Source organism: Mobula hypostoma, chromosome 1, assembly GCF_963921235.1.
Source record: "Mobula hypostoma chromosome 1, sMobHyp1.1, whole genome shotgun sequence".
NCBI classification, from domain to species: Eukaryota; Metazoa; Chordata; class Chondrichthyes; order Myliobatiformes; family Myliobatidae; genus Mobula; species Mobula hypostoma.
The window spans coordinates 217,467,128-217,494,182 of NC_086097.1; the positions used below are offsets into that span (position 1 = coordinate 217,467,128).

At 42.0% G+C, this 27,055-nt stretch overlaps 1 protein-coding gene across 8 annotated transcripts in view; it reads left to right on the forward strand.

Moving 5' to 3' along the window:
• Positions 1-27,055, forward strand: part of sgk3 (serum/glucocorticoid regulated kinase family member 3) — a 118,196-nt gene that overhangs the window by 12,776 nt on the left and 78,365 nt on the right. For 3 of the 8 annotated variants that reach the window (XM_063064537.1, XM_063064526.1, XM_063064517.1), the window contains one exon: positions 8,210-8,334. The gene's annotated coding sequence lies outside the window, so the exon portion shown is untranslated. Of the gene's footprint in view, positions 1-8,209; positions 8,335-11,437; positions 11,680-12,191; positions 12,329-12,420; positions 12,668-27,055 lie in introns of those variants that run through there. The other 5 variants (XM_063064498.1, XM_063064579.1, XM_063064554.1 and 2 more) reach the window with 4 other exon arrangements.

Sequence of the window (27,055 nt, forward strand, 5' to 3'; positions counted from 1 at the left end):
GGTAGAGATTGATTGATTCTTGATTGGTTCAGGCATGATGTAATATGGGGACAAGACAGGAGATTAGGGCTGACAGGAAAAATGGATCAGCCATGATGACATGGTGGAGAAAACTTGATGGGCTAAATGGCCTAATTCTGCTACTATATTTTATGGTTTTAATTCCCTTAGTGATTCTTTTCAAACATTAACTTTCTCTGGTTGATGAATTATTGCAGCTAATTAACCTCCCGGCATCATTTTGGGATATAGTGTAGAAGGAAACAAGAGCAGCCAGAGAAAATGTGTAATCTCTGCACAGATAGCAAATGAGGTCCAGGAATAACTTTTGGCTGGAGGAGGATGGTATAGTTGAGGAGTCAGAGAGCACAGTAAATGAAAATTTTCAAAAAATCATAGATGGTGCAAAACTAAAATGAAACCTGAAATACTGTAAAGTTTCAGCAAGTTGAGCAATGTTTGAGGAAAGTAAAACATAGTTAGTGTTTCAAGTCAAAGGCTCTCCATCTGATGACATAAAATGCTAATTCTGTTTCTGCTTCCCCAGTTCCATTTTGGTCATAGAGTTATCCTGCATGGAAACAGGCCCTTTGGCTCAATTTGTCCATGCCAACCAAGGTGCTATGCTGAGTTAGTCCTATTTGCCTGGATTTGGCCCATATCTCTCTAGAAGAGGAATGCAGTAGTCATAGGGGATTCCATAGTCAGGGGAACAGACACGAGATTCTGTGAGCCTGATAGGGATACCTGCATGGTGTGTTGCCTCCCAGGTGCCAGGGTATGGGATGTCTTGGATCGGGTCCAGAATATTCTGAAGGGAAAGGGCGAGCAGCCAGTTGTCTTGGTACATGTTGGTACCAATGACATAGATAGGACAAGGGAAGAGGTCCTGAAGAAAGATTTCCGGGAGTTAGGAAGGAAGCTGAGAAGCAATAATCTCGGGATTGCTACCTGTGCCATGTGCTAGCGAGGGCAAGAATAGTAGGATCAGGCAGATGAATGTGTGGCTGAGAGACTGGTGCACGGGGCAGGGCTTCAGATTCTTGGATCATTGGGATCTCTTCTGGGGGAAGTATGACCTGTTCAAAATGGACAGGTTACACCTGAACCCGAAGGGGACGAATATCCTGGTGGGAAGGTTTAATAGAGCTGTTAGGGAGGGTTTAAACTAATTTGACAGGGGGATGGGAACCAGAATGATAGAGCGGAGGAAGGGGAAAACAGAAATAAATCTAAGATAGTGAGCAGTAAAGATGTCAGGAAAGACAGGCAGGTGATGGGGCAAATTTGTAGCCATTGGGTTGAGTTGCAGTGCAACTCAAAGTGAAAAGTACCAAATACTGGTCTTAAGGTGTTATACTTAAATGCACCCAGCATATGGAATAAGGTGGATGATCTTGTCGTACAGCTACAGATTGGCAGGTATGATATTGTGGCCATCACTGAGACGTAGCTAAAGGATGCATGTCTCTGGGAGCTGAACGTCCAAGGATACACGGTGTTTCGGAAGGATAGGAAGGTAGGCAGAGGGGGTGGCGTGGGTTTATTGGTAAGAAATGATATTAAATCATTAGAAAGAGGTGACATAGGATGGGAAAGTGCAGAATCTTTATGGGTTGAGCTAAGAAATCGCAGGGGCAAAAGGACCCTGATGGCAGTTATTTATAGGTCTGCAAACAGCTGCAGTGATGTGGACTACAAATTACAACAGGGAATAGAAAAGGCTTGTCAGAAGGGCAGTATTATGATAATTGTGGGGGATTTTAACATGCGAGTGTATTGGGAAAATCAGGTCGGCACTGGATCTCAAGAGAGAGAATTTGTAGAATGTCTGCGAGATGGCTTTTTAGAACAGCTTGTTGTTGAGCCCACTAGGGGATTGGCCGTACTGGATTGGGTATTGTGTAATGAACCGGAGGTGATTAGAAAGATTGAGGTGAAGGAACCCTTAGGAGGCAGTGATCATAACATGATTGAGTTCACTGTGAAATTTGAAAAAGAGAAGCCAAAATCCGATGTGGCGGTATTTCAGTGAAGTAAAGGAAATTATAATGGCATGAGAGAGGAACTGGCCAAAGTTGGCTGGAAAGGGACACTGGCGGGAAGGACGGCAGAGCAGCAGTGGCTGGAGTTTATGCGAGAAGTGAGGAAGCTGCAAGACAGGTATATTCCAAAAAAGAAGAAATTTTCGAATGGAAAAAGGATGCAACCATGGCTGACAAGAGAAGTCAAAGCCAAAGTTAAAGCAAAGGAGAGGGCATATAAGGAAGCAAAAATTTGTGGGAAGACAGAGGATTGGGAAGTTTTTAAAAGCTTGCAAAAGGAAACTAAGAAGGTCATTAAGAGGAAAAAGATGAACTACGAAAGGAAGCTAGCAAATAATGTCAAAGAGGATACTAAAAGCTTTTTCAAGTATATAAAGAGTAAAAGACAGGTGAGAGTAGATATAGGACCAATAGAAAATGATGCTGGAGAAATTGTAATGGGAGATAGGGAGATGGCGGAGGAACTGAACGAGTATTTTGCATCCGTCTTCACTGAGGAAGATATCAACAGTATACTGAACACTCAAGGGTGGCAGGGAAGAGAAATGCGCGCAGTCACAATTACGACAGAGAAAGTACTCAGGAAGCTGAATAGTCTAAAGGTAGATACATCTCCCTGCCCAGATGGAATGCACCCTCGTATTCTGAAGGAAGTAGCTGTGGAGATTGTGGAGGCATTAGCGATGATCTTTCAAAAGTTGATAGATTCTGGCATGGTTCCAGAGGACTGGAAGATTGCAAATGTCACTCCACTATTTAAGAAGGGGGCAAGAAAGCAAAAAGGAAATTATAGACCTGTTAGCTTGACATTGGTGGTTGGGAAGTTTTTGGAGTCGATTGTCAAGGATGAGGTTACGGAGTACCTGGAGGCATATGGCAAGATAGGCAGAACTCAGCATGGTTTCCTTAAAGGAAAATCCTGCTTGACAAACCTATTACAATTTTTTGAGGGAATTACAAGTAAGCTAGACAAGGGAGATGCAGTGGATGTTGTATATTTGGATTTTCAGAAGGCCTTTGACAAGGTGCCACACATGAGGCTACTTAAGATAAGAGCCCATGGAATTATGGGAAAGTTACATACATGGATAGAGCATTGGCTGATTGGCAGGAAACAGAGAGTGGGAATAAAGGGATCCTATTCTGGTTGGCTGCTGGGCACCAGTGGTGTTCCACAGGGGTCCGTGTTGGGGCCGCTTCTTTTTATGTTGTACATCAATGATTTGGATTATGGAATAGATGGCTTTGTGGCTAAGTTTGCTGATGATACAAAGATAGGTGGAGGGGCCAGTAGTGCTGAGGAAATAGAGAGTCTGCAGAGAGACTTGGATAGATTGGAAGAATGGGCAAAGAAGTTACAAATGAAATATAATGTTGGAAAGTGTATGGTTATGCACTTTGGCAGAAGAAATAAACGGGCAGACTATTATACGGGGAGAGAATTTAAAGTTCTGAGATGCAACGGGACTTGGGAGTCCTCGTGCAGGATACCCTTAAGGTTAACCTCCAGGTTGAGTCGGTGGTGAATAAGGCTAATGCAATGTCGGTATTCATTTCTAGAGGAATAGAGTATCGGAGCAGGGATGTGATGTTGAGGCTCTATAAGGCGTTGGTGAGACCTCACTTGGAGTACTGTGGGCAGTTTTGGTCTCCTTATTTAAGAAAGGATGTGCTGACGTTGGAGAGGGTACAGAGAAGATTCACTAGAATGATTCCGGGAATGAGAGGGTTAACATATGAGGAACATTTGTCTACTCTTGTACTGTATTCTTTGGAGTTTAGAATAATGAGGGGGGACCTCATAGAAACATTTCGAATGTTGAACGACATGGACAGAGTGGATGTGGCAAAGTTGTTTCCCATGATGGGAGAGTCTAGTACGAGAGGGCATGACTTAAGGATTGAAGGGCGCCCATTCAGAACAGAGATGCGAAGAAATTTTTTTAGCCAGAGGGTGGTGAATCTGTGGAATTTGTTGCCACGGGCAGCAGTGGAGGCCAAGTCATTGGGTGTATTTAAGGCAGAGATTGATAGGTATCTGAGTAGCCAGGGCATCAAAGGTTATGGTAAGAAGGCAGGGAAGTGGGACTAAATGGGAGAATGGATCAGCTCATGATAAAATGGCGGAGCAGACTCGATGGGCCGAATGGCTGACTTCTGCTCCTTTGTCTTATGGTCTAAACCTCCACCCTCTTCACAATGTTACCATCAAGAAGGAGGTACAGACGTCTGAAGGCACTCACTCAGCGATTCAGGAACAGCTTTCCCTCTGCCATCCGATTTAATGGACATTGAACCCATGAACACTACCTCACTATCTTTTCTATCTTATTTTTTGCACTACTTATTTTAACTTCACTATTTAATAAGACATGTCTTACTGTAATTCAGGCCTTTTCTCTATATTTATCTTGTATTTCGTTGTACTACTGCTGTAGAGTTAAAAAATTTCATGAAATATGCTGGTGATATTAAATCTGTCCAATTGACTTTGACAGTAAATGTTGCATTTGTACCTGCATCCATCGTTTACTCTGACAACTCATTCCATATACCCACTACATGTGAAAAACTTTACCCTTGGTCTCTTTTAAATCTTTACTCTGTCACCTAAAAGCTATGCCCTCTAATATCAGATTCCTCTATCTGGGAAAAAGATTGTGACCATCCACCCTATCTATGCTGCTAATGGTTTTAGAAAACCCTCTGTTTCCTTCACTCAAGGAAACAGTTCCAGTCCATCAAGTCTCTCCTTATTACTCAGGCTCTCCAATCCCAGAAACATCCTTGTGATTCTTTTCTGCACCCTCTGCAGCTTGATGACATCCTTCCTATACTATAGTGACCTGGACTGCACGTAATATTCCAGCTACAATGTCCCCAACGTTCTTTACAGCTGTAACAGGACATCCCAGCTCTTGTACTCAGTGTCCCACCTGATGATGGCAAGCATCTCGCATGTCATATGTCTTCTTCACCTTTTGGTCTACCTGTGTCACCACTTTCTGGGAACTATGCAGTTACACCCCTTGGAATCTCTGTTCTACAGAACTCAGTAGCACCCTGTCACTTACTATGTATGCCCTGCCAAGACTAAACTTCCAAAATGCATCACCTTGCACTTGTCTGAGTTAGATTCTATTTGACATTCCTTTGCCCACTTTCCCGGATGATTTTGATCCTGTTGTTATTTTCAGTAACCTTCTTGGCTGTCTACCACACCACCAATTTTGATGTCATTCTCAACTAATCATGCCTCTGGTTTACATTTTGTGGTAAACCATATATATGTTGTGACTGGGTTAACTGTCTGGACACGCCCCTCTGCTGACTGCCCCGTGGCTCCTCCCACAGAGTCCTGTATAAAGGTGTTTCGCCTTGCCCCTCTCCCTCAGTCCGGGGACAGACACTCACCGTGGAGGTCGTGGAGGTCGTATTGTACAGCGAATAAAAGCCTTTCAGTATTTTACCAAACCTCAGTCTTTCGGAGTTATTGAAGGTGCTTCACATTTTTATCCATGTTAATATATATGACAATCAACAGGAAACCTAGCATCAATCCTTGTAGCACACTGCGGGTCACAGGCCTCTAGTCTGAAAAAAAAACTTCCATTACCATCTTCTGATTGCTTCCACAAAGCCAAGTTTGTATCCAATTGGCTAGCTCACCCTGTATGTCATGTGATCTCACCCTCCAGACTAGTCTACTTTACTGTTTTTATGGTGGGGGGGGGAATTGCGCGGAGAAATGAATGCGATATAATTCTCTAAACTCACAGGTAGAGAATATCCAAAAAAAGAACTTGCAGTTCATGTTCCCAGATTGTATCAAAGTTCCTATTGCTGTTCAATGTAATCATTGTTTACATACTGTCAAACTGTACAAACAATGCGATAAAACATCGCCACCTCCAGTTTAAATTCCTTGCAGAATATTTTGGAGGATCAAGAACCAAGAACATAGAACAGTACAGCACATAGCAGGCCTTTTGGTCCATGGTATGTGTGCTGACCATGATGTCAATTTAAAATGCACATCTACCTGCATGTTGTCGAAATTCATCAAATCCTTCCCTGTTCATGTGGCCGTCTAAAATCCTCTTAAACATTGCTATTGTATCTGTTTCTATCACCTCCCTGGCAGTGCATTCCAGTCACCTACCACTCTGTTTAAAAGAAAATTATGTCAAGTAGATATCCTTGACCGATTGCAAATGATGCTGGAGAAATTATATTGGGTAACAAAGAAATGGCAGAGGAACTAAATGAGTATTTTGCATCAGTCTTCACAGTGGAAGACATTAGCAACATACCTGATAGCCAGAGGTCTCAGGGAATAGAATTAGGTACAGTCAAGATTACTAGAGAGAAAGTGCTTGGGAAGCTAAATGGACTAAGAATGGATAAGTCTCCAAAACTGGATGAGGTGCACCCACGGGTTCTGAAGGAGTGTCTTTGGTGATTGTGGAGGCATTGGAAATGATCTTCTAGGAATCAATAGACTCTGGCATGGTTCCAGAGGACTGGAAGGTTGCAAATGTAGTTCTGCAGTTTAAGAAAGGAGGGAGGCAGCAAAAAAGAAAATTACGGACCTATTAGTCTGACATCGGTAGTTGGAAAGTTATTGGAGTCGATCCTCAAGGATGAGGTTATGAAATACCTTGAGGTGCATGACAGGATAGGATAGGCCCAAGCCAGCATGGTTTCGTGAAGGGAAGGTCCTGCCTCACCAACCTATTGGAATTTTTTGAGGTAATCTCAAATAAGATTGACAAGGGAGAGGCTGTGGATGTTGTGTATTTGGATTTTCAAAAGGCCTTCGACAAGGTACCACGTAAGAGGCTGCTTAATAAGATGAGAGCCCATGGAATTACAGGAAAGATATTGGAATGGGTGGAGCAGAAAGCAAAGGTGGGAATAAAGGGATCCTATTCTGATTGGTTGCCGGTTACTAGTGGTGTTCCGCAGGGGTCGGTGTTGGGGCCGCTTCTTTTTACAATGTATATCAATGATTTAGATTATGGATTAAATGGTTTTGTGGCTAAGTTTGCAGATGGCACCAAGATAGGTGGAGGAGCAGGAAGTGCTGAAGAAGTGGAAAGGTTGCAGAGAGACTTGGTCAGTTTAGGAGAGCGGGCAAAGAAATGGCAGGTGAGATACAATGTTGAGAAATGTACGGTTGTACATTTGGAAGAAGAAATAATCGAGCAGATTATTATTTAGATGGGGAGAAAATTCAAAAATCGGAAGTGCAAAGGGACTTGGGGGTCCTCGTGCAGGATACCCTAAAGGTTAACCACCAGGTTGGATTGGCAGTAAGGAAAGCGAATGCACTGTTGGCATTCATTTCAAGAGGAATAGTGTATAAGAGTAAGGAGGTGTTGATGACGCTCTATGGGGCACTGGTGAGACCTCATTTGGAATACTGTGTGCAGTTTTGGCCCCCTAACTTAGAAGGGACATACTGATGTTGGAGAAAGTTCAGAGAAGATTTACGAAGATGATTCCTGAAATGCAAGGGCTAACATAAGAGGAGTGTTTGTCGGCTCTTGGACTGTATTCATTAGAGTATAGAAGAATGAGAGGGGGTCTCATAGAAACATTTTGAATGTTGAAAGGGTTGGACAGAGTAGATGTGGAAAGGCTGGGTGAGTCCAGGACAAGAGGCCACAGTCTTAGAATTAGAGGGTACCCATTTAAAACAGAGATGAGGAGAAATGTTTTCAATCAGAGGGTCGTGGACCTATAGATTCGTTGCCACAAACAGCTGTGCAGGCCCGATCATGGAGGGTGTTTAAGGAGGAGATTGATAGGTATCTAATTAGTCAGGGTATCAAGGGATATGGGGAAAAAGCCAGAAACTGGAACTAGATGGGAGAATAGTTTAGCTCATGGTGGAGTGGTGGAGCAGACCAATGGGCCGAATGGCCTACTTCTGCTCCTTTGTCTTGTGATCTTGTGATCCTTTAAAATTGCCCCTCTCACCAACACCCATTACATGGTGCTACTCAGCCCCTTGGACCTCAGCAGTCTAAGAGAGTGAGTAGCGCTCATCCTTTGATCTGTTCAGGCAATGACCATGGGATCGCAAAGCATCAAAGAACAAGGCGGAGAGCTGAATTGACTCAAGAGCTCAAGTTCACCCAATAAAAATTTCATTACAGAGAAATTAAATGATGAACACCAGCCTACTGCTTCACATCTGACCATTCCTGATGGAAGGAGACCTACAAATGAAAGGGAGCAAGAATGTGAATGGAGAAGCACAGAGAGCATATGACAGAAAACTGTGAGTAAAGCATAAAAGTATAACGGATTATCTAGCTGTGAGAATTACAGGTATGGAGCAAAATGTGCATAAATACTAGCATTACCAGCATTTATTTACAATGGAAACACCATTAATATAAAGTGGTTTAAAGTGTTTACAGTGCAGTGCAGTGACAGGGGTAATAGATAGAGAGAGGTGGTTGGGCTAACTAGGATGATTGATTAGATTAACAGCCTGGGAAACAACATTTTTAAGATGGCACAGAGTTTTTGTTTTAATAGCCCTATAGTGCTTTCCAGAAGAGAGCTTTTGGAAAAGGTACTTTGTAGGGTGGGTTGTGTCTGCAGTGATTTTTCTGCCCGTTTCTTTGTCCTGCACACATACACACCCTCTGTGATGAAAATCTGCAGCCAATGACCTTTTCTGCTGATCTGACAGTTTGCTGTAGTTTTCATATATTGTGAGAAGATGCGGCACCAAACCAGACAGTAATGGCTGATGTGAGGATGCTCTCTACAATGCAGTGTAGGATTGTATCAGTATGTTCTGGGGTAGATGGAATTCTATCAATTGCTGCAAGAAGCAAATCCTCTGCTGAGACTTTGTTAATGAAGTGAGATGAGAGCTGAATACACTTGTCATCCGAGACATCAATTTTACGTTTGAAATAGCAGCCGTCGTTCAAAATTGTGGTAAGCAGTTCCTTTTCTTTAACTTCAATTAATATTTAACAAATTAATGGCATTGGAGTGTAGTGACTCATTGCAAGATGCTCTCTGTGGATCTGCTCATTACTTCCATTATAATCATTCTACTTTTTAAATCTATATTTTATGACTCTAAGATGATCTTCCACCTTATTCTCTGCCTGCACTGCACTTTGATTGTAACTGTAATACCTTATTCTGTATTCTGTTATTGCTTTCCCTTGTACTATCTCATTGGACTTGTGGTAATAAATTATTTGTTTGGATGGCGGGCATATCAAAGATATTTCACTGTAAAATAGTAAACCAACTTACAAATTTACCATTCTCCAATGCAATACCCATCACAAGCACATTTTCCCTGCCCCTTCCCTTGATGCTTTCTGCAGTTGATCACTTTCATGTCTCCTTTGTCTGTACATTCCTCCCCACCAATCCCTCTCTAGTCATTCATCCCTGCAACTTTACTAAGTGTTTCACCTGCCTCTATATTTCATCCCATTCGGGCCCTAACCAGTCCTTCCAGGTGAGGCAGTGCTTCACATATGAATCTATCAGTGTCATATACTGTATTGCAACCGGTACTCGCAGTGTGGCTTCCTCTACATTGATTAGACCTGATGCAGATTGGGGGACTGCTTCATTGAGCACCTTCATTCTGTCCACTATAACAGCTCAGATCTCCAGTTGGCCAGACATTTTAATTCCACTTCCCATTCTGACATGTTTGTCTACAGTCAAGAACAACACTGAATATTCTACTTCAGTACTCTCTAACCTAACAGCATGAACATTGATTTCTTTAACTTCTGGTAATTACTCCCCTCTGTTCCCCCCTCCTTTGTTCTCCTTTATCCCACAAGCCCCATCACCACTTTTCTTTTCCTGCCCCACCCTCTTGATCTACCTATCCCCCCCACATTCGTCCAACTGGTTCTCTGCTCACCTCCTTCCCTTTATTCCATAGTCCACTTTTCTCTCCTATCGGATTCCATCTTTGTCACCTGTACCTATCACCTCCCGGCTTCTTATTGCATTCTCACTCTCTTGCTCCCCCACCCTGCTATCTTTCTCATCAGGATTCACCCACCATTTCTAGCTCCGACTCCTCTCCCCGCCCCCTCCACCCTTTTATACTGGTATCTCTCCTCTTTCTTTCCACTTCTGAAAAAATATCCTAGCCAGAAACATCAACTGTCCATTTCCCTGATTAGGAGCTACTTGAACTACTGAGTTTATCCTGTAATTTTTGTGCTCCACCTTAAAGCTATACCTTCTTGTATTTAACATCTCTTTACTGGGGGCGGGGGGGGGGGACTGAAAAGTTTGCATCTTTGCCTCTCCTAATTTTATATACTCCTATCAGGTTACCCCTCAGCCTCTGACACTTCAGAGAAAACAATTTAAATTTGTCCAACTTCTCTTCATGGTTTATGCTCCCTAATCCAGACATTATCCTGCTGAATTTTTTTCTGCACTTTCTTCAAATCCTTCATATTCTTTCTGTTATACAGCAATCAGATCTGCCACAACCTGATCAAAGGTGAACATCACTGCCTGATTTTTATACTCAGTTCTCTGACCAACAAGGGCAAGTGTGTCCCATGCTTTCTTTACCACCCTATCTACTTGTGTTGCCACTTTCAGGGAGCTGTAGACTTGCACCCCAAGATTCCTCTGCACCTCAGTGCTCTTAAGGCTACTGCATTTACTGTATACTTTTCTTTTACCCCTGACCTCTGAAAGTGGTCTATATCCATCAAGTCCCTCTCCATTCATGTCTATTAAGCACTGCGACATTTCTGACTGGTATCTGCAAAATCCTTTGACAATCTTCCTGACTGCATTTACAAACTTAGTAATCAACTCATCACCATCTTCAACCCGATCATTTATGCAGTCTCAGCAATGACAGACTTCCAGTCGGAACGGGAGTCCTCCACCACCACGATCTTCTATCTTCTTTGGATATTGGGATAGATATTGGGTGATTTGCTTGCATTTATTGATACCATTTCTGAGTTTATAAAGAATCATCTGAGGCCTGTAGAGTGTGTTTCATACAAAAGGTTGTGGAACTTATATTTCCTTTTGCTGGGGTATCCTGAACCAGGGATGCCCCATTCAGTAGTGATGTGAAAAGAAATACCACTACAGGCAGGATGAAGAATATAGGGTGAATGTGGGTAAATGGAACTGAGGTAAAAGAATATCGAATGTCAGAGTAGGCACAAGTAGCCAAACATCCTACTCCTGCTATTCCTATGCACCAGCTTCATGTAATATTTGTTGTGTAATGTTGTTGACATTGCAAGACATTTCTATGGTCTTGCAGTGATTCCAAGGTTGCAGTAGGGGCCGCACGCCAGATGGTACATTGAAACACGCACTGCTAAATAGCCATTTGGAAGCTGGAACGCCGGTCTGAAGTTGTAGCTGACTTCAGTTTGGTGGATTTGAGTCCTGCTTCGTAAAGTACAACATGTAATAACTTGATTAAGTGGCTAAGTCAGTTTGCTTAGATACTTTATTGAAGCCCAATGGAAATAAGTCAGCAGTTCTTCCACGTCAGAGAATTCAGCCAGGAGCTCAAGAAAGAGAGAAGCAAATTTTACCACCGAGCCCCTCAGTGTAGCGGACCCTGAACCGGACCAAAGTACGTTGGATCTTTATTTATATAGCCCCACCTCCCTACAACTGTGGAACCTGGCATTAAACTTGCAAATGTAGGCGTTTTGTGAAGTAGTAAAACTAAACTAGTTCGGGTAGTTTGCAGAGGCCCCACCCATAGCACTCCCTGCTGCACAACTTTTCCACCAACCTCCCTGTCAGCGTAATATAATTTAGTTGCACCGAAGCCTTAACTGCGTATTCTACAAAACATACACCAAAAGTTATATATGTTTTCCTATCTTCGTCCCGCTGCTTACTGTGCAGCTGTGGCGATTCCTAATATTTGTTTCGGCAGTGCTGTAATCAGACATTTGATATTTGTTTACTAAATGGTACTAGTCTCAAACACAAGAGGCTTAATGCGCAATAAAATTAACATTTAGCAAATTTACGCCGATTGTCTTCATACATTCTAGATCCGGAACTAGCGTAGGGGCCTTCTGGTGCGCGCAGCGGAGGGATCTCCCAGCTTGGGGTGGGAGCGCGCGCGGCCGAGAGACCTTCCAGCTCGGAATGGGAGCGCGCGCGGGTAGAAGTCAGCTGCTGCGCCGAGGACTTTGGAAGTGGAGAGCTGATAGTAAATTATTTGGCAAGTGTAGATGAGAACTAATGTTGTGAGCAAAGTCTGAATGGTGAGTAGTACTGGATCCGAACTCTACACTTTATTGAGTCGTTTTGTGGATGTAGTCATCACTGTTGCGAAATTAATATCGTAATAGGTACTTAGAATTCACAACTTTAATTCGAGCCACCAGACATTCTCTTGTTCGCCTACAAATTGGGTGTTAAATGAATACAGATTAAAAGCTTAGCCAATATACCTGTTTACTACTTTGAAAAGTAAAAGAAACACCGCAAACTCTGGAAATATATATTAAAAAAACCGCTGGAAAAATTCCAGATTGAGCAAAAGAGTTAGCCTTTAAAGTTTTCTCGGCTTTCTATGGACAAATGAAGTATGTGCAACGATTGTAAGTCATGCTTGATATTGTTTTTGATATATTTTCGCACACTTGTTTTTGGTTATTAAGAGGTACACTATTCGTAAGTGGTTTGCATGCTTACCAACAGCTATATTTTGTGAATGTCAGCACTTTATATGGCTGTTGTTCCAAAATATTTTTGTTAAAGTTTAATCAACACAGTTCTGTTCATATAGTATTGCAGTGGATAGTTCATCAGGGAAAGATAGTTTTACTGCTGAGTTTTCCCTCCAGGTAGATTTAGAGATCAAAGAGTTACAAACAGACTGTTTGTGCAAGCACTGTTCCTTTCATTTTGAATCTTTAGAGAAACAAAAGTTGATTCATCCACAAGATCTATGACGTAGAACTAGGATGAGACCAAAGGCACCGAGGTGAAATATGAGGTTAAGGTTTTCCAAAAGTATTTTAATTTGCAATCTTTTTAATGAAGAATAAGTCTGTAGTCAGAATTTTTTTCTTTGCTTTTAGAATGTGGAAAGTAGAATTGTTTTGTATATTACCTATTGCTGACATACAGTATACAGCAGAGAAGTGGGCCATTTAGTGGACAAGACTGAGTCTTTGTTCCTTTCCTATTTGAGCTTCTTTCTAAATTCAAGATTGTTTAATGTTATTTCCTGGACACGACCGTAAGGGGAACAAAATAATTGTTATTCTGAATCTGATGCAGCACAAAAAAGACACAAAAGATAAAGGACATAATAATAATTAAAAAACACATAATAAATATAAATACATTGGATAGCTTTCTACATTGATTGTATGTACATAAAGTGATGTTAGGCTGTACATAAGGTGACTGATGGGAAATAATAAAGTTGTGGGTGGAGGTGTTAATCAGCCTAACTGCTTGGGGAAAGTAACTGTTTTTGAGTCTAGTGGTCCTGCTGTGGATGCTATATAGCATATCCCCCCCAGTGAGAGTGGGACGAGCAATCTGTGAGCAGTGTGTGTGTGGTATCCTTCATAATGATACTGGCCCTTTTCCAGTACCTTTCTGTATATATGTCCTTGATGGTGGGTAGGCTGGTGCCTGTGATGCTTTGTACAGTTTTTCTGTCTGCCGCAATGCAGTTTCTCTACCAAGCAGTGGTGAGACTTGTTAGGATGTTCTGTGCATCTATAGGTTGCAAGTCTATATGAATATGGACATGCAAAGTCCAGATTTCTTCAGCCTCTTCAGAAAGTAGAGGTGTTGGTGAGCTTTCTTGACTGTATAGGATATGTTCTGGGATCATGAGAGGTTGTGTGTGATGTCTGTGCATTCATATAATCCCCTTGCTGCACGTAGTATCCAAATTCCTTTAAACACAACTATGCACTTTGCCTCAAAGTGGGGGTTTCATGTTCATGCCACTTTCCAGGTAAGGCAGTTTCTCGTGAATTCTCAACTTTTTTTGGTGGCAGTTTTGTATTGATGTTCTTTAGATCTGCTGTCTCAAACTTTTTAACTCATAATTTTTAAGGATCACCTTGTCGTTACCTTCTCAGGCCCTCTCACTTTTTCCCACTCCCCATCCCCCTCCTGTAAATGATGCTCAAGTCTATTTGTATTCTAAATTCTTCTGCACTGTTTTAAATGTCTCTGAACCTTCTCTATGAAAAATCATCAAGAACTTCACACAACATCCCCATTGTAGTCTAACTAGTGTTTGATAAAGTATGGATTCTCCACGTTCAAATCCAGGTACTGAGAAATCATGTGCCACTAGATTAGAGCACCATAACCTTAATTCTAGGTGACTGCAACTGATTTGTGCTGTTATGTTGTCAGTTAGAGTAATAATTCGATATAGAATTCATTTGTCCCATTCGTGATAGCAATGCTGTGATTCCTGAGGATGTCAATGTACAGAGCTGAAGAAAGGAAAGATTACTAACAGAAGAAAACCTGCAGATTCTGGAAATCCAAGCAACACAAAAAATCGATCAAAACCCTTTTCCAGCCCTTTATCTCTTTCACCAATCAACTTACCAGCTCTTTACTTCACCCTCCCTGTCTCCTGGTTTCACCTATCACCTACCACCTTGTACTACTTCCTCCCCTCCTCCCACCTTCTTTTCTGACTTCTCATCTTTTCTTCCGGTCGTGATGAAGGGTCTCGGCCCGATACGTCGACTGTCTACTGCTGTCTGACCTGCTGAGTTTCTCCAGCATTTTGTGGTGGGTTGTAAGGAAGGATTATAATTGACCCAGATTGTCAGATGCATTTTGGAACTCTTAATCATTGACATGGCCAATGATTAAGAATAGTTTGGCTGGATTAAATTCAACTGACTTGGATACAGGACAAAACTGGCAACTTTCTCTGTGATCTGGGAGATGTCAGTGTTGCAACTGGACTGGAATAGCTTGGTCTGAGGTATATCTGGTACTACTAAGCACAGACCTTCAGTACTACTACATACAGGCCTTCAGTGCTGCAGTTGGGATTCTGTTTAGACTCAGACTTCTATTCTCCAGAGCTAGCAGCTATTTCACAAAGAAAGAATTATATTAGCTGAAGAGTGGCTTATGTGATGATGGTTTCACCAAATGAAGGAAGTCCGTTTGGATCATTCACTTGGCAATTTTGGCTGAATGTGGTTACGAATGCTTTAGCCCTTTACTTCAGCATTCAAATAATGTGGATGTTCTGTGCCTGTTAGCTGTTTAATTGTTCTGCCACCATTTACAATTAGGTATGGTAGGATTGCAGAGATTTGATCTGATCTATTGGACGAGTGATTTCCTAGCTGCCAATTGCACTATTTGTTGCTGTATAGCATGTGGCTGTGTGATACTCATTTCCTTCGTTGCTATCATGGCAGATATGAGGACAAGATTGAGTAGATTTTCTCTGTTACTACTGGTATTGCCAAGCCATTCCCAGTGATGGGCATTGAAGTCCCCTATCAGGAGAATCATCTGTTCCCTTTCTACTTATGTTAGTGTCATAGCTAAAATCATTGTATATAAAAAACACAGAGAAACAGGCCACTTGACCCATAATGCATGTCAGCTCTATAATAGAGTGACCCACCAGCTCTACTTACTGGCCTTTTCTTTGTAACCTTGGAAAATCTTTATAAACATATTTTCATGCAATTCCCTCCGATGTGGTCGACCCCTGACTTGTCAGCTAATGGGGGATGGAAGAGGGTAGATTTCTTTATCTATGTTTGACATCTAGGGGTAAGCAAGACTAAGGAATTGATTGTGAACGTAAGGAAGGGGAAGTTATGGGAACCCCAGTTCTTGTTCAAAAGTCAGTGGTGGAAAGAGAGAGCAGCTTTAAGTTCCTGGGTGTCAGCATCTCCGAGGATCTATCCTGAGCCCAACACATTGCACATAAAGAAGGCACAGCAGTTGCTCTGTTTCATTAGGAGCTGGAGGAGATTTGGTATAACATCAAAGTCTCTTGCAAATTTCTATAGCTACATGGTGGAGGGCATTTTGACTGGTTGCTTCACAGCCTCGACGTAGTCTCCAATGCACAGGATTGCAAGAGGCTTCAGTGGATTGTAGACATAGCCAGATCCATCACGGCTACAACATCCCCACTATCAAGGATGTTTTCAACAGATGGTGCTCTGAGAATGCAGCATTCATCATTCAGGACCCTCACCACCTGAGACGCGCTCTCCTCTTGTTACTACTGTCAGAGAGGAAGTACAGGAGATTGAAGACCCACACTCAACTATTCAGCAACAACTTTTTCATCTCGGTCATCAGATTTCTGATCAGCTCACAAACACTATTGTTCCTTTTATTTTGTGTATATATTTACTTTGTAATTTATAACAGTTTTATGTACTGTTGCAGCAAAATCTGATGTTGAGGACTACCAGGGCAGCTTTCTCCTGTCTGCATACCAGTGTACTGCAGATCTGTTAGGTCTGTCCTGCTGGCGGGTAAAACAAGATGTACCCGAGGATTGTAATGGATGGCGCTGGCAAGTTGTCTGTAAAGTTATGATTCTGTGATAATGATAGTGTTGGCTTTGCCAAATGAGAACGTGGGACATCTCCTCCTATTTGGACACCAGCCCCTAAATTTGATTGCTATTGCAAGAGTGACTTACAATAACCAAATTTGCTGCTGGTTGATCTGTAGAGTTTTATTCTTTGCCTTTATTAGCAGAACAATTATGATGTAGCTGAGAGACGTGAGGCTGGTTTACAATGAACAGCATTAGAAAGTCTGGTATCACATGCAGGATGGTAGATTTCATCCTCTAAGAACATAACTGAACCATATGTTTTTGTTTGACACTCTGATAGTTTTGTGGTCAGTAACAAATGACTAATTTATGTCTTGTGTCTTGATTTTGTAACTTCTGATTCAAAGATACTGTGAAAGCACTTTGACTCAAAGGATTGCAGTTGAGATATGGTTCCCCATTGTTTTCTTGGGGCATTTTGAGAAAGGTCCTGCCAACAATGCCTACAATTCTTCTCTGAATTTTAAAAGTGTTTTATAGTCAATAAAATGCTGGTATGTGCTGCCGGGGAGGTGGTAGAAGTGGAGACTCACCTACTGCAGGGAGATGCAGAACCGCTGTGTATCCTGTTTCACCGAGACCTGGCTCTCCCCTGCCACCCCCGATCGGAGGCATTTTCGATCCATCGGATGGACCACACGGCATCTTCAGGCAACATGAGGGGAGCTGGTGTCTGCCTACTGATCAACACTGCTTGGTGCTCGGACACAGTGCCACTGACGAGCTCCTACAGCCCGGACCTGGAACACCTGTCAGTGAAGTGTCATCCCTACCATCTGCCACAGGAATTCACCTCAGTCATACTGACAGCGGCCTACATTCCCCCCCAGGCGGATGTGGAGTGTGCTTTGAATATACTATATGCCAACATCAGTGAACTTGAGACCAGGTATCCAGAGGCTTTGCTCATTACAGTCGGGGACTTTAACCAGGCCAACCTCAGAAAGGCACTGCCAAAGTTATACCAACATGTCTACTACCCCACTAGGGGCCCGAATATACTTGACCACTGCTATACAGCAGTCAAGGATGCCTACCGTTCCATCCCACGATCTCACTTCGGAAAATCGGACCATCAGGCCGTACTCCTCCTCCCGGCTTACAAACAGAAACTGAAGCAGGAGGTCACGGTGTCAAAAGTAGTGTCGCGTTGGTTGGAGGAAACGGATGAAGTCCTCCATGACTGCTTTGAATCGGTGGACTGGTTAATATTCAAGGACTCGGCAGCTAACCTTGATGAGTGTGCCTCAGCAGTCACGGACTTTATTTGGAAATGTACGGAGGACTGTGTGTCTCGCAAGACGATCCGGGTATTCCCTAACCAGAAACCTTGGATGAATTATGAGGTCAAGTCCCTTTTGAAGGCTCGAGCTGTGGCTTTTAGGTCCGGGGATACCTGTTGCTACACAGAATCCAGGCGTGAACTCTGGAAAGCCATTAAGGGCGCCAAGAGGCAATATCAAGCCAAGTTGGAAGCCCAGGCTAACCAGAGGGATGCCAGTAGACTATGGCAGGGTCTAAATGAGATCACTGGGCGCAAAGAAGAGGCTGGGAATATCAATAACTGTAGCGCATCTCTTCCTTACGAACTTAACATATCCTACACAAGATTCAAACGGAAGAGGAGCATCCTGCTCCCTCCGGATGAACCAGACCTGGTGGCATCGAGATTCATCATCACCAAGGAGAACGTTAGAAGGGCCTTCCTGAAGATAAATCCAAGGAAAGAGACGGGCCCATATGGCGTCCCGGGGCGGGTTCTCCAGGCCTGTGCAAGCGAGCTAGCTGGAGTGTTTGCTGACATCTTCAACTGCTCCTTGCTTCAGTCTAAGATCCCCTCGTGTTTTAAGAAGGCAACGATAATCCCAGTGCTGAAGAAGAGCAAGGTGGCATGCCTGAATGACTATTGACCTGTGGGTCTGACATCAATTGCTATGAAGTGCTTCGAGCGATTGGTTAAGGCACACATCAACCACAGCCTACCAGTCAACCTCGACGCTTTGCAATTCGCCTACCAGAGCAACAGGTCAACGGCAGATGCCATCTCTCTGGCCCTACATTCCTCCTTAGAACACCTGGAGAATAAAGACGCATACGTAAGGCTCCTTTTCATTGACTACAGCTCTGCCTTTAATACCATCATTCCAAATAAACTGATTCCTAAGCTCCGGAATCTGGGCCTTAGCACTCAGATCTGCAGCTGGATCTTCAACTTCCTCACAGACAGGACCCAGGCTGTAAAAATAGGGGAGAAGCTCTCCTCTACACTCACACTGAGCACCGGTGCCCCACAAGGCTGTGTACTCAGCCCCCTGCTGTACTCACTGTACACCCATGATTGTGTAGCCAAGTTTCCATCAAACTCAATATATAAGTTTGCTGATGACACAGTTGTAGGCCGTATCTCGGGTAATGATGAGTTTGAGTACAGAGAGGAAATTAAGAACCCGGTGGCATGGTGCGAAGACAATAACCTATCCCTCAACGTCGGCAAGAAGAAGGAATTGGTTGTTGACTTCAGAAGGAGTAGCAGACCGCACGACCCAATTTACATCGGTGGTGCACAAGTGGAACAGGTCAAAAGCTTTAAGTTCCTCGGGGTCAATATCACAAATGACCTGACTTGGTCCAACCAAGCACAGTCTACTGCCAAGAAGGCCCACCAGTGCCTTTACTTCCTGAGAAAGCTAAAGAAATTTTGCCTGTCCCCTAAAACCCTCACTAATTTTTATAGATGCACCGTAGAAAGCATTCTTCTAGGGTGCATCACAACTTGGTATGGAAGTTGTCCTGTCCAAGACTGGAAGAAGCTGCAGAAGATCGTGAACACGGCGAAGCGCATCACACAAACCAATCTTCCGTCCTTGGGCTCACTTTACACCGCACGCTGTCAGAGCAGTGCTGCCAGGTAATCAAGGACACGACCCACCCAGCCAACACACTTTTCGTCCCTCTTCCCTCCGGGAGAAGGCTCAGGAACTTAAAGACTCGTACGGCCAGATTTGGGAACAGCTTCTTTCCAACTGTGGTAAGACTGCTGAACGGATCCTGACCCGGATCAGGGCCGTACCATCCAAACATCCGGACCGGCATCTTGGTTTTTTTGCACTACCTTACTTTCCATTTTTCAATTTTCTATTTATGATTTATAATTTAAATTTTTAATATATACTATCGATTTGTAATCCAGGGAGTGGGAAGTGCAGAATCAGATATCACTATGATGATTGTACGTTCTAGTATCAACTGTTTGGTGACAATAAAGTATATGATACCTAAGAGGCATTTAGACAGATATTTGAATAGGTTGTGAATATAGGAATGCAGATTATGCACAGGTAGATGGGATAGTTTAGGTAATTTAGGTAGTTTAGTCTGACATTATTTTAACAATCCATTACACAAAGAAGCTTTATCTATCTCAATGGCTCCTTAACATTAGCTCGCCTAGTCTCACCCTATGTATTCCGTCCCGTCACTTATCTGCTATCTAAGCTATCTGATTCTCACTGTTTCCCCATTCTGACAAAGCTTCCTGGCAATAAAATGTTTATTTTTCCACAGATTTTGTCTGATCTTCTGAATGTTCCTAGTATTTTCCATTTTCATTTCATATTTACAATATCTGTAGATTCCCTTTTCCACTTGGAATGATAACCCACTCTTTCAACACAATAATTTCATAGGATCTATACTATTCACCTGAAACAGCATGCAGGATCTTGGTTAAACGTCTCACTGACCTCCTTCAGTACTATCAGCAGCATGAACCTAAACATTTGTGGTCCAGTCCTTAAACCAGGTTTTGAACTGACAAACTTTTGACTTGGGTGTGTTGCCAAGCTGAGATTTGAAAGCTAGTTGTAAGACAAAACAAAATATCAAAATAAATTTTATTATTGAAGTATATCTATGATGCCATATACAACCTTGAGCTTCATTCTCTTGTGGGCATACTCAGTAAATCTACAGGATAATGGAAGATCAACTACAGTGCAGAAGACAACAAACTGCAAAAGCAAAAATATAAATAAATAGCAATAAATAATGAAAACATGAGATAATGAGTTATTGAAAGTGAGAATTCATTGTGGGAACGTTTCAAGAATGTAACAAGTAAAGTTGAGTGTAGTTATCCAAATTCATTCAAGAGCCTGTAGGTTGAGGGCTAGTAACTGTTCTTGAACTGATGGTGCGAGTCTTGAGGCTCCTGTACCTTCTACCTGATGGCAGCAGTGAGAAGAAAACGTACGTTGTAGAAATTTCTCTTGCTATGTAATAGGAAAGACAATGGCTTCCCAAATGTAGTGCAAAGTTTTCAAGGTGCTTTCTAAAGAGAAAGTGAGAGTTTGATCCACGGATGGAAGGAAAAAAAATCTGAAGCACAATTCTGATTTTAAAATTAGGACCTTGAAGGCTCTCAAGCAGATGAGTTTAAAAATGTGAATAAAATGCAGGATAGAGCTACTTAGAAAGCAATTTCATATCTTAAGGAAACTGAATTAATTTACTTAATAATGAAAACTTATAGGAGCAGCACAGAAAGGCCTATTTCTGAGCATGTTTTTGGGGTTGGCAGTAATGTTAGCCTACAAATTCGAGGCTTATTGTCAACTGAACTTGTAAAGATTCAAAAATGAATATTTAAATTTTAATATTTTAATATTTTAAAAAGCCTGTTAAATGGCAGAATCAATCAGCATAGATCAACCATTATCTTCTGGAATGATGGGGCAACTTGAGGAGCCAAGTGACCTACTTTTGCTTTTTTTGTGTTCTTATTTACAAATGTGAGATGGCCATTTCTGAGGCTGCTACAGATTTATGAGAAGTGAATTAGACTGAATAAATGCCAGAAGCTGGCTAACAGATATTGCATTCCCAGAATTCATGTTTTTAGAATTATGTAGAACAGCTTTTAATGTTTAGAATTTTAATGTGCTTTTTGTGATTATTATTGAAGGTGTCAGGCCGAACTCCTCACCAAGATGCATTTCTTTAAAACGAATTAATTGCCAAAATAAAATTAATCTAAACAGTCTCAAGTTTGTCATGACACACTTAACTTATTTTTTTTAGCTGAAAAGAGCCCTGATCTCTTGCAACCATTTTATTACATTTTAAGGCCTTATGAATTAGAACACATTTTTATGTTCTGCTTCTCTGGTTATTCCATTACGTCTTTAGTTTAGAAATGTAGCTAAGAGATTAAGGAGGGAAGCTGGAAGAAATTCTTTATTGGACTGTGGCGTGCTGTGTAATAATTATGTCAGAGAACATTGTAAAGATTAGGAAAAATAACTGATAATTTGGTGGGTATCACAGGTCAATGAGGAGTCAAACATAACTTAATCGGTCTTCAGTTAAAATGGATAAGAAATTAAGTATATTAGAAATGGGTGTAGAAATGCAATTATGTCATGTCTGTTCTGTTTTCTAATCTGATTAGTTTGTGCACATGTATAATATCAGAACACCCGTCATCAATGGTGTGCATTGGCAATTTCATTGGTAGAACTGGCCATTTTTCATTACAAATGTAAACAAGTGACTTAAAGATAGAAGCAGTTCATATATCGTGCGTGCAGATGTAACATTTTAATTTTGGGTGGAGCTGAGAAACAGGAAAGGTATGGCCACATTAGTGGGATTGTATTACAGACCACCCAATAGTCAACGAGACTTGGAAGAGCAAATCTGCAGAGAGATAGCAGGCAACTGCAGGAAACATAAAGTTGTGGTGGTAGGGGATTTTAATTTTCCATACATTGATTGGGACTCCCATACTGTTAGGGGTCTAGATGGTTTACAGTTTGTAAAATGTGTTCAGGAAAGTTTTCTAAATCAGTATATAGAGGGACCAACTAGAGGGGATGCAATATTGGATCTCCTATTAGGAAACGAATTAGGGCAAGTGACAGAAGTCTGTGTAGGGGAGCACTTTGGTTCCAGTGATCATAACACCATTAGTTTCAGTTTGATCATGGACAAGGATAGATCTGGTCCTAGGGTTCAGGTTCTGAACTGGAAGAAGGCCAAATTTGAAGAAATGAGAAAGGATCTAAAAAGCATGGATTGGGACAGGTTGTTCTCTGGCAAAGATATGATTGGTAGGTGGGAAGCCTTCAAAGGGGAAATTTTGAGAGTGCAGAATTTGTATGTTCCTGTCAGGCTTAAAGGCAAATTGAATAGGAATAAGGAACCTTGGTTCTCAAGGGATATTGCAACTCTGATAGAGAAGAAGAGGGAGTTGTATGAAATGTATAGGAAACAGGGGGTAAATCAGGTGCTTGAGGAGTATAAGAAGTGCAAGAAAATACTTAAGGAAGAAATCAGGAGGGCTAAAAGAAGACATGAGGTTGCCTTGGCAGTCAAAGTGAAGGATAATCCAAAGAGCTTTTACAAGTATATTAAGAGCAAAAGGATTGTAAGGGATAAAATTGGTCCTCTTGAAGATCAGAGTGGTCGGCTTTGTGCGGAACCAAAGGAAATGGGGGAGATCTTAAATAGATTTTTTGCGTCTGTATTTACTAAGGAAGCTGGCATGAAATCTATGGAATTGAGGGAATCAAGTAGTGAGACCATGGAAACTGTACAGATTGAAAAGGAGGAGGTGCTTGCTGTCTTGAGGAAAATTAAAGTGGATAAATCCCCGGGACCTGACAGAGTGTTCCCTCGGACCTTGAAGGAGACTAGTGTTGAAATTGCCGGGGCCCTGGCAGAAATATTTAAAATGTCGCTGTCTACGGGTGAAGTGCCGGAGGATTGGAGAGTGGCTCATGTTGTTCCATTGTTTAAAAAAGGATCGAAAATTAATCTGGGAAATTATAGGCCGGTGAGTTTAACGTCAGTAGTAGGTAAATCATTGGAGGGAGTACTAAGAGACAGAATCTACAAGCACTTGGATAGACAGGGGCTTATTAGGGAGAGTCAACATGGCTTTGTGCGTGGTAGGTCATGTTTGACCAATCTATTGGAGTTTTTCGAGGAGGTTACCAGGAAAGTGGATGGAGGGAAGGCAGTGGATATTGTCTACATGGACTTCAGTAAGGCCTTTGACAAGGTCCCGCATGGGAGGTTAGTTAGGAAAATTCAGTTGCTAGGTATACATGGAGAGGTGGTAAATTGGATTAGACATTGGCTCGATGGAAGAAGCCAGAGAGTGGTGGTAGAGAATTACTTCTCTGAGTGGAGGCCTGTGACTAGTGGTGTGCCACAGGGATCAGTGCTGGGTCCATTGTTATTTGTCATCTATATCAATGATCTGGATGATAATGTGCTAAATTGGATCAGCAAGTTTGCTGATGATACAAAGATTGGAGGTGTAGTAGACAGTGAGGAAGATTTTCAGAGCCTGCAGAGGGACTTGGACCAGCTGGAAAAATGGGCTGAAAAATGGCAGATGGAGTTTAATACTGACAAGTGTGAGGTATTGCACGTTGGAAGGAGAAACCAACGTAGAACATACGGGGTTAATGGTAAGGCACTGAGGAGTGCAGTGGAACAGAGGGATCTGGGAATACAGATACAAAATTCCCTAAAAGTGTCGTCACAGGTAGATAGGGTCGTAAAGAGAGCTTTTGGTACATTGGCCTTTATTAATCGAAGTATTGAGTATAAGAGCTGGAATGTTATGATGAGGTTGTATAAGGCATTGGTGAGGCCGAATCTGGAGTATTGTGTTCAGTTTTGGTCACCAAATTACAGGAAGGATATAAATAAGGTTGAAAGAGTGCAGAGAAGGTTTACAAGGATGTTGCCGGGACTTGAGAAACTCAGTTACAGAGAAAGGTTGAATAGGTTAGGACTTTATTCCCTGGAGTGTAGAAGAATGAGGGGAGATTTGATAGAGGTATATAAAATTATGATGGGTATAGATAGAGTGAATGCAAGCAGGCTTTTTCCACTGAGGCAAGGGGAGAAAAAAACCAGAGGACATGGGTTAAGGGAGAGGGGGGAAAAGGAACATGGGGGGGAGGCTTCTTCACACAGAGAGTGGTGGGAGTATGGAATGAGCTGCCAGATGAGGTGGTAAATGCAGGTTCTTTTTTAACATTTAAGAATAAATTGGACAGATACATGGATGGGAGGTGTATGGAGGGATATGGTCCGTGTGCAGGTCAGTGGGACTAGGCAGAAAATGGTTCGGCACAGCCAAGAAGGGCCAAAGGGCCTTTTTCTGTGCTGTAGTTTCTATGGTTCTATGTCGACAAATGCATTGGTGACCTATCAATAGTATTTGTACATGGAGGTAAGTGAGAATGATTAAAATTGACAAAATCATACTCTTTGTTTTAACTGTTGTTTTCACATAAGTATAACACTTCAATATTGAAAATAATTCTGTTCTTTTCAGTGTATTGGATTCATAGTGTCTTAACACTGTTTGTCGATAAAAAGAGAAACTGAAGTAAACATTTCAGTCAATGAAAAACATGGTAAATAGCCATTGAATGCCATGTTGACATAACAGCAGCCAATTTACACTCTTCAACCTCTTGCTTCACCGTTCTGAGGTACCCACCTGCTTCAAGCAGGTTTCAATTATACTGGTTCCCTGGAAGAACATGGTAACCTGCCTCAATGACTATTGTCCAGAAGCACTTACATCCACTATGAAGTGCTTCAAGAGTTCGGTAATGAAGCATGCCACCTCCTGTCTGAGGAGTGATCGGGATCTGCTCCAGTTTGCCTAATGTTGCAAAAGGTCAACAGGAAATGGCATTTCATTTGCTCTTCACTCTTCCCTGAAACACCAGGAAAATGAAGATGCATACATCTGGATGCTTCTCATTGACTACAGCTCAACATTACCTTGAAACTTATCACTATGCTCCAAGACCTGGACCTTGATACCTCCCTGTGCAACTGGATCCTCGATTTTCTCACTGGCAGACCCCAGTTAGTGTGGATTGGTAACAACATCTCCTCCCACTCACCATCAGCACAGTTACACTACAGAGTTGTGTGAGTCTCCTCCTCTATTCACTGTATACCAAGTGCAGCTCCAATGCAGTATTTAATGCAGCATTGTTATTGGCTGAATCAAAGGTGGTGATGAATCAGCATATAGGAAGGAGATTGAAAATCTGGTTGAATGGTGGCACAGCAACAACCTCTCACTCAATGTCAGCAAAACCAAAGAGCTGATACTTAATTACAGGAGGAAGAAGCCCGAGGTCTGTGAGCCAGTTCTCATGAGGGGAATGAAGGTGGAGAGGATAAGAAGCTTTAACATATCAGAGGATCTGTCTGGGACAAGCATGCAAGTATCATCACAAAAGAAGGCATGACATCACCCCTACTTTCTTAGAAGTTTCCATAGATTCACATGTTGCCAAAACTTTGGAAAACATCTATAGATGCAGAGTGGAGAACATCCTAGTATGGAATCACCAATGACCAAGAACGGAAAAGACTACAGGAAGTGGTAGATGTAGCGCAGTCTGTTACAGACAAAGCCCTCACCACCATTGAGTACATTTATTTATTTATGCTGAGATACAAGTACGGTTATAGGCCATTCTGGCCCAGCGAGCCCACACCACCCAGTAACACCCAATCTGGCTGTGTGGTGCCACAGCAACAACCTCTCCCTCAATGTCAGCAAGACCAAGGAGCTGATTATTGACTTCAGGAGGAAGAAACAGACATAGTGCCCAGTAGTAATGACAATAACCTTGCACAATGAATGCCTTTTGTCCCATGACTGTAAAATTGTTGATGAGGGTACCTTTGGAATACATATCTCAGTTTGATATTATTTTACTCAATTTGATATTATTTCAGCAAGAACAGAGTTTTTCTTACAGGATTTAGTTAAGTAGAAAATCATAAAGGACATTAAAATTGGCTTGCAGTGGAAACTGAATCTGATGCCTGCATACTGGGTTCAATTAAGTGAGTAATGAAACAGAATTAACTGGTTTTATCTTAACAGTCTTTGGGGTTTGTTAGGTGTGGGAGCAAATAATTAAGGGCTTTTGTATGATTATTTTCCCCAAATGTATCAAATACATAATAACTAGAAAATGCCTTAGCATTTAAAACAAAAATACATTTCAGTGGTATTCAAATGTTCTGAATACCATTGACTTTGAAGAAACAAGTCCACCATGGTTTAATAAGCCCTGAATTTCCTCTATTTTGAGACGCCTTTAAATTTACTGCAGTTTGTCATGTCTGGCTGGAGTGTAGGCAGCAACCAGGCAAATTTGCTAATCATTCTGAGGAATTTTCAGTCTGAAAATCAGGAAGTTAAAAGCAGAACTTAAAATTCACAGAATTAAGCATAGTTCATGTAAAAAGTCAAACTTTTCAGAAATAATGTGCAAATTTTATTTATTTAGAGAAATAGCACGGTAATGGGCTGTACCAGCCTAACGATCCC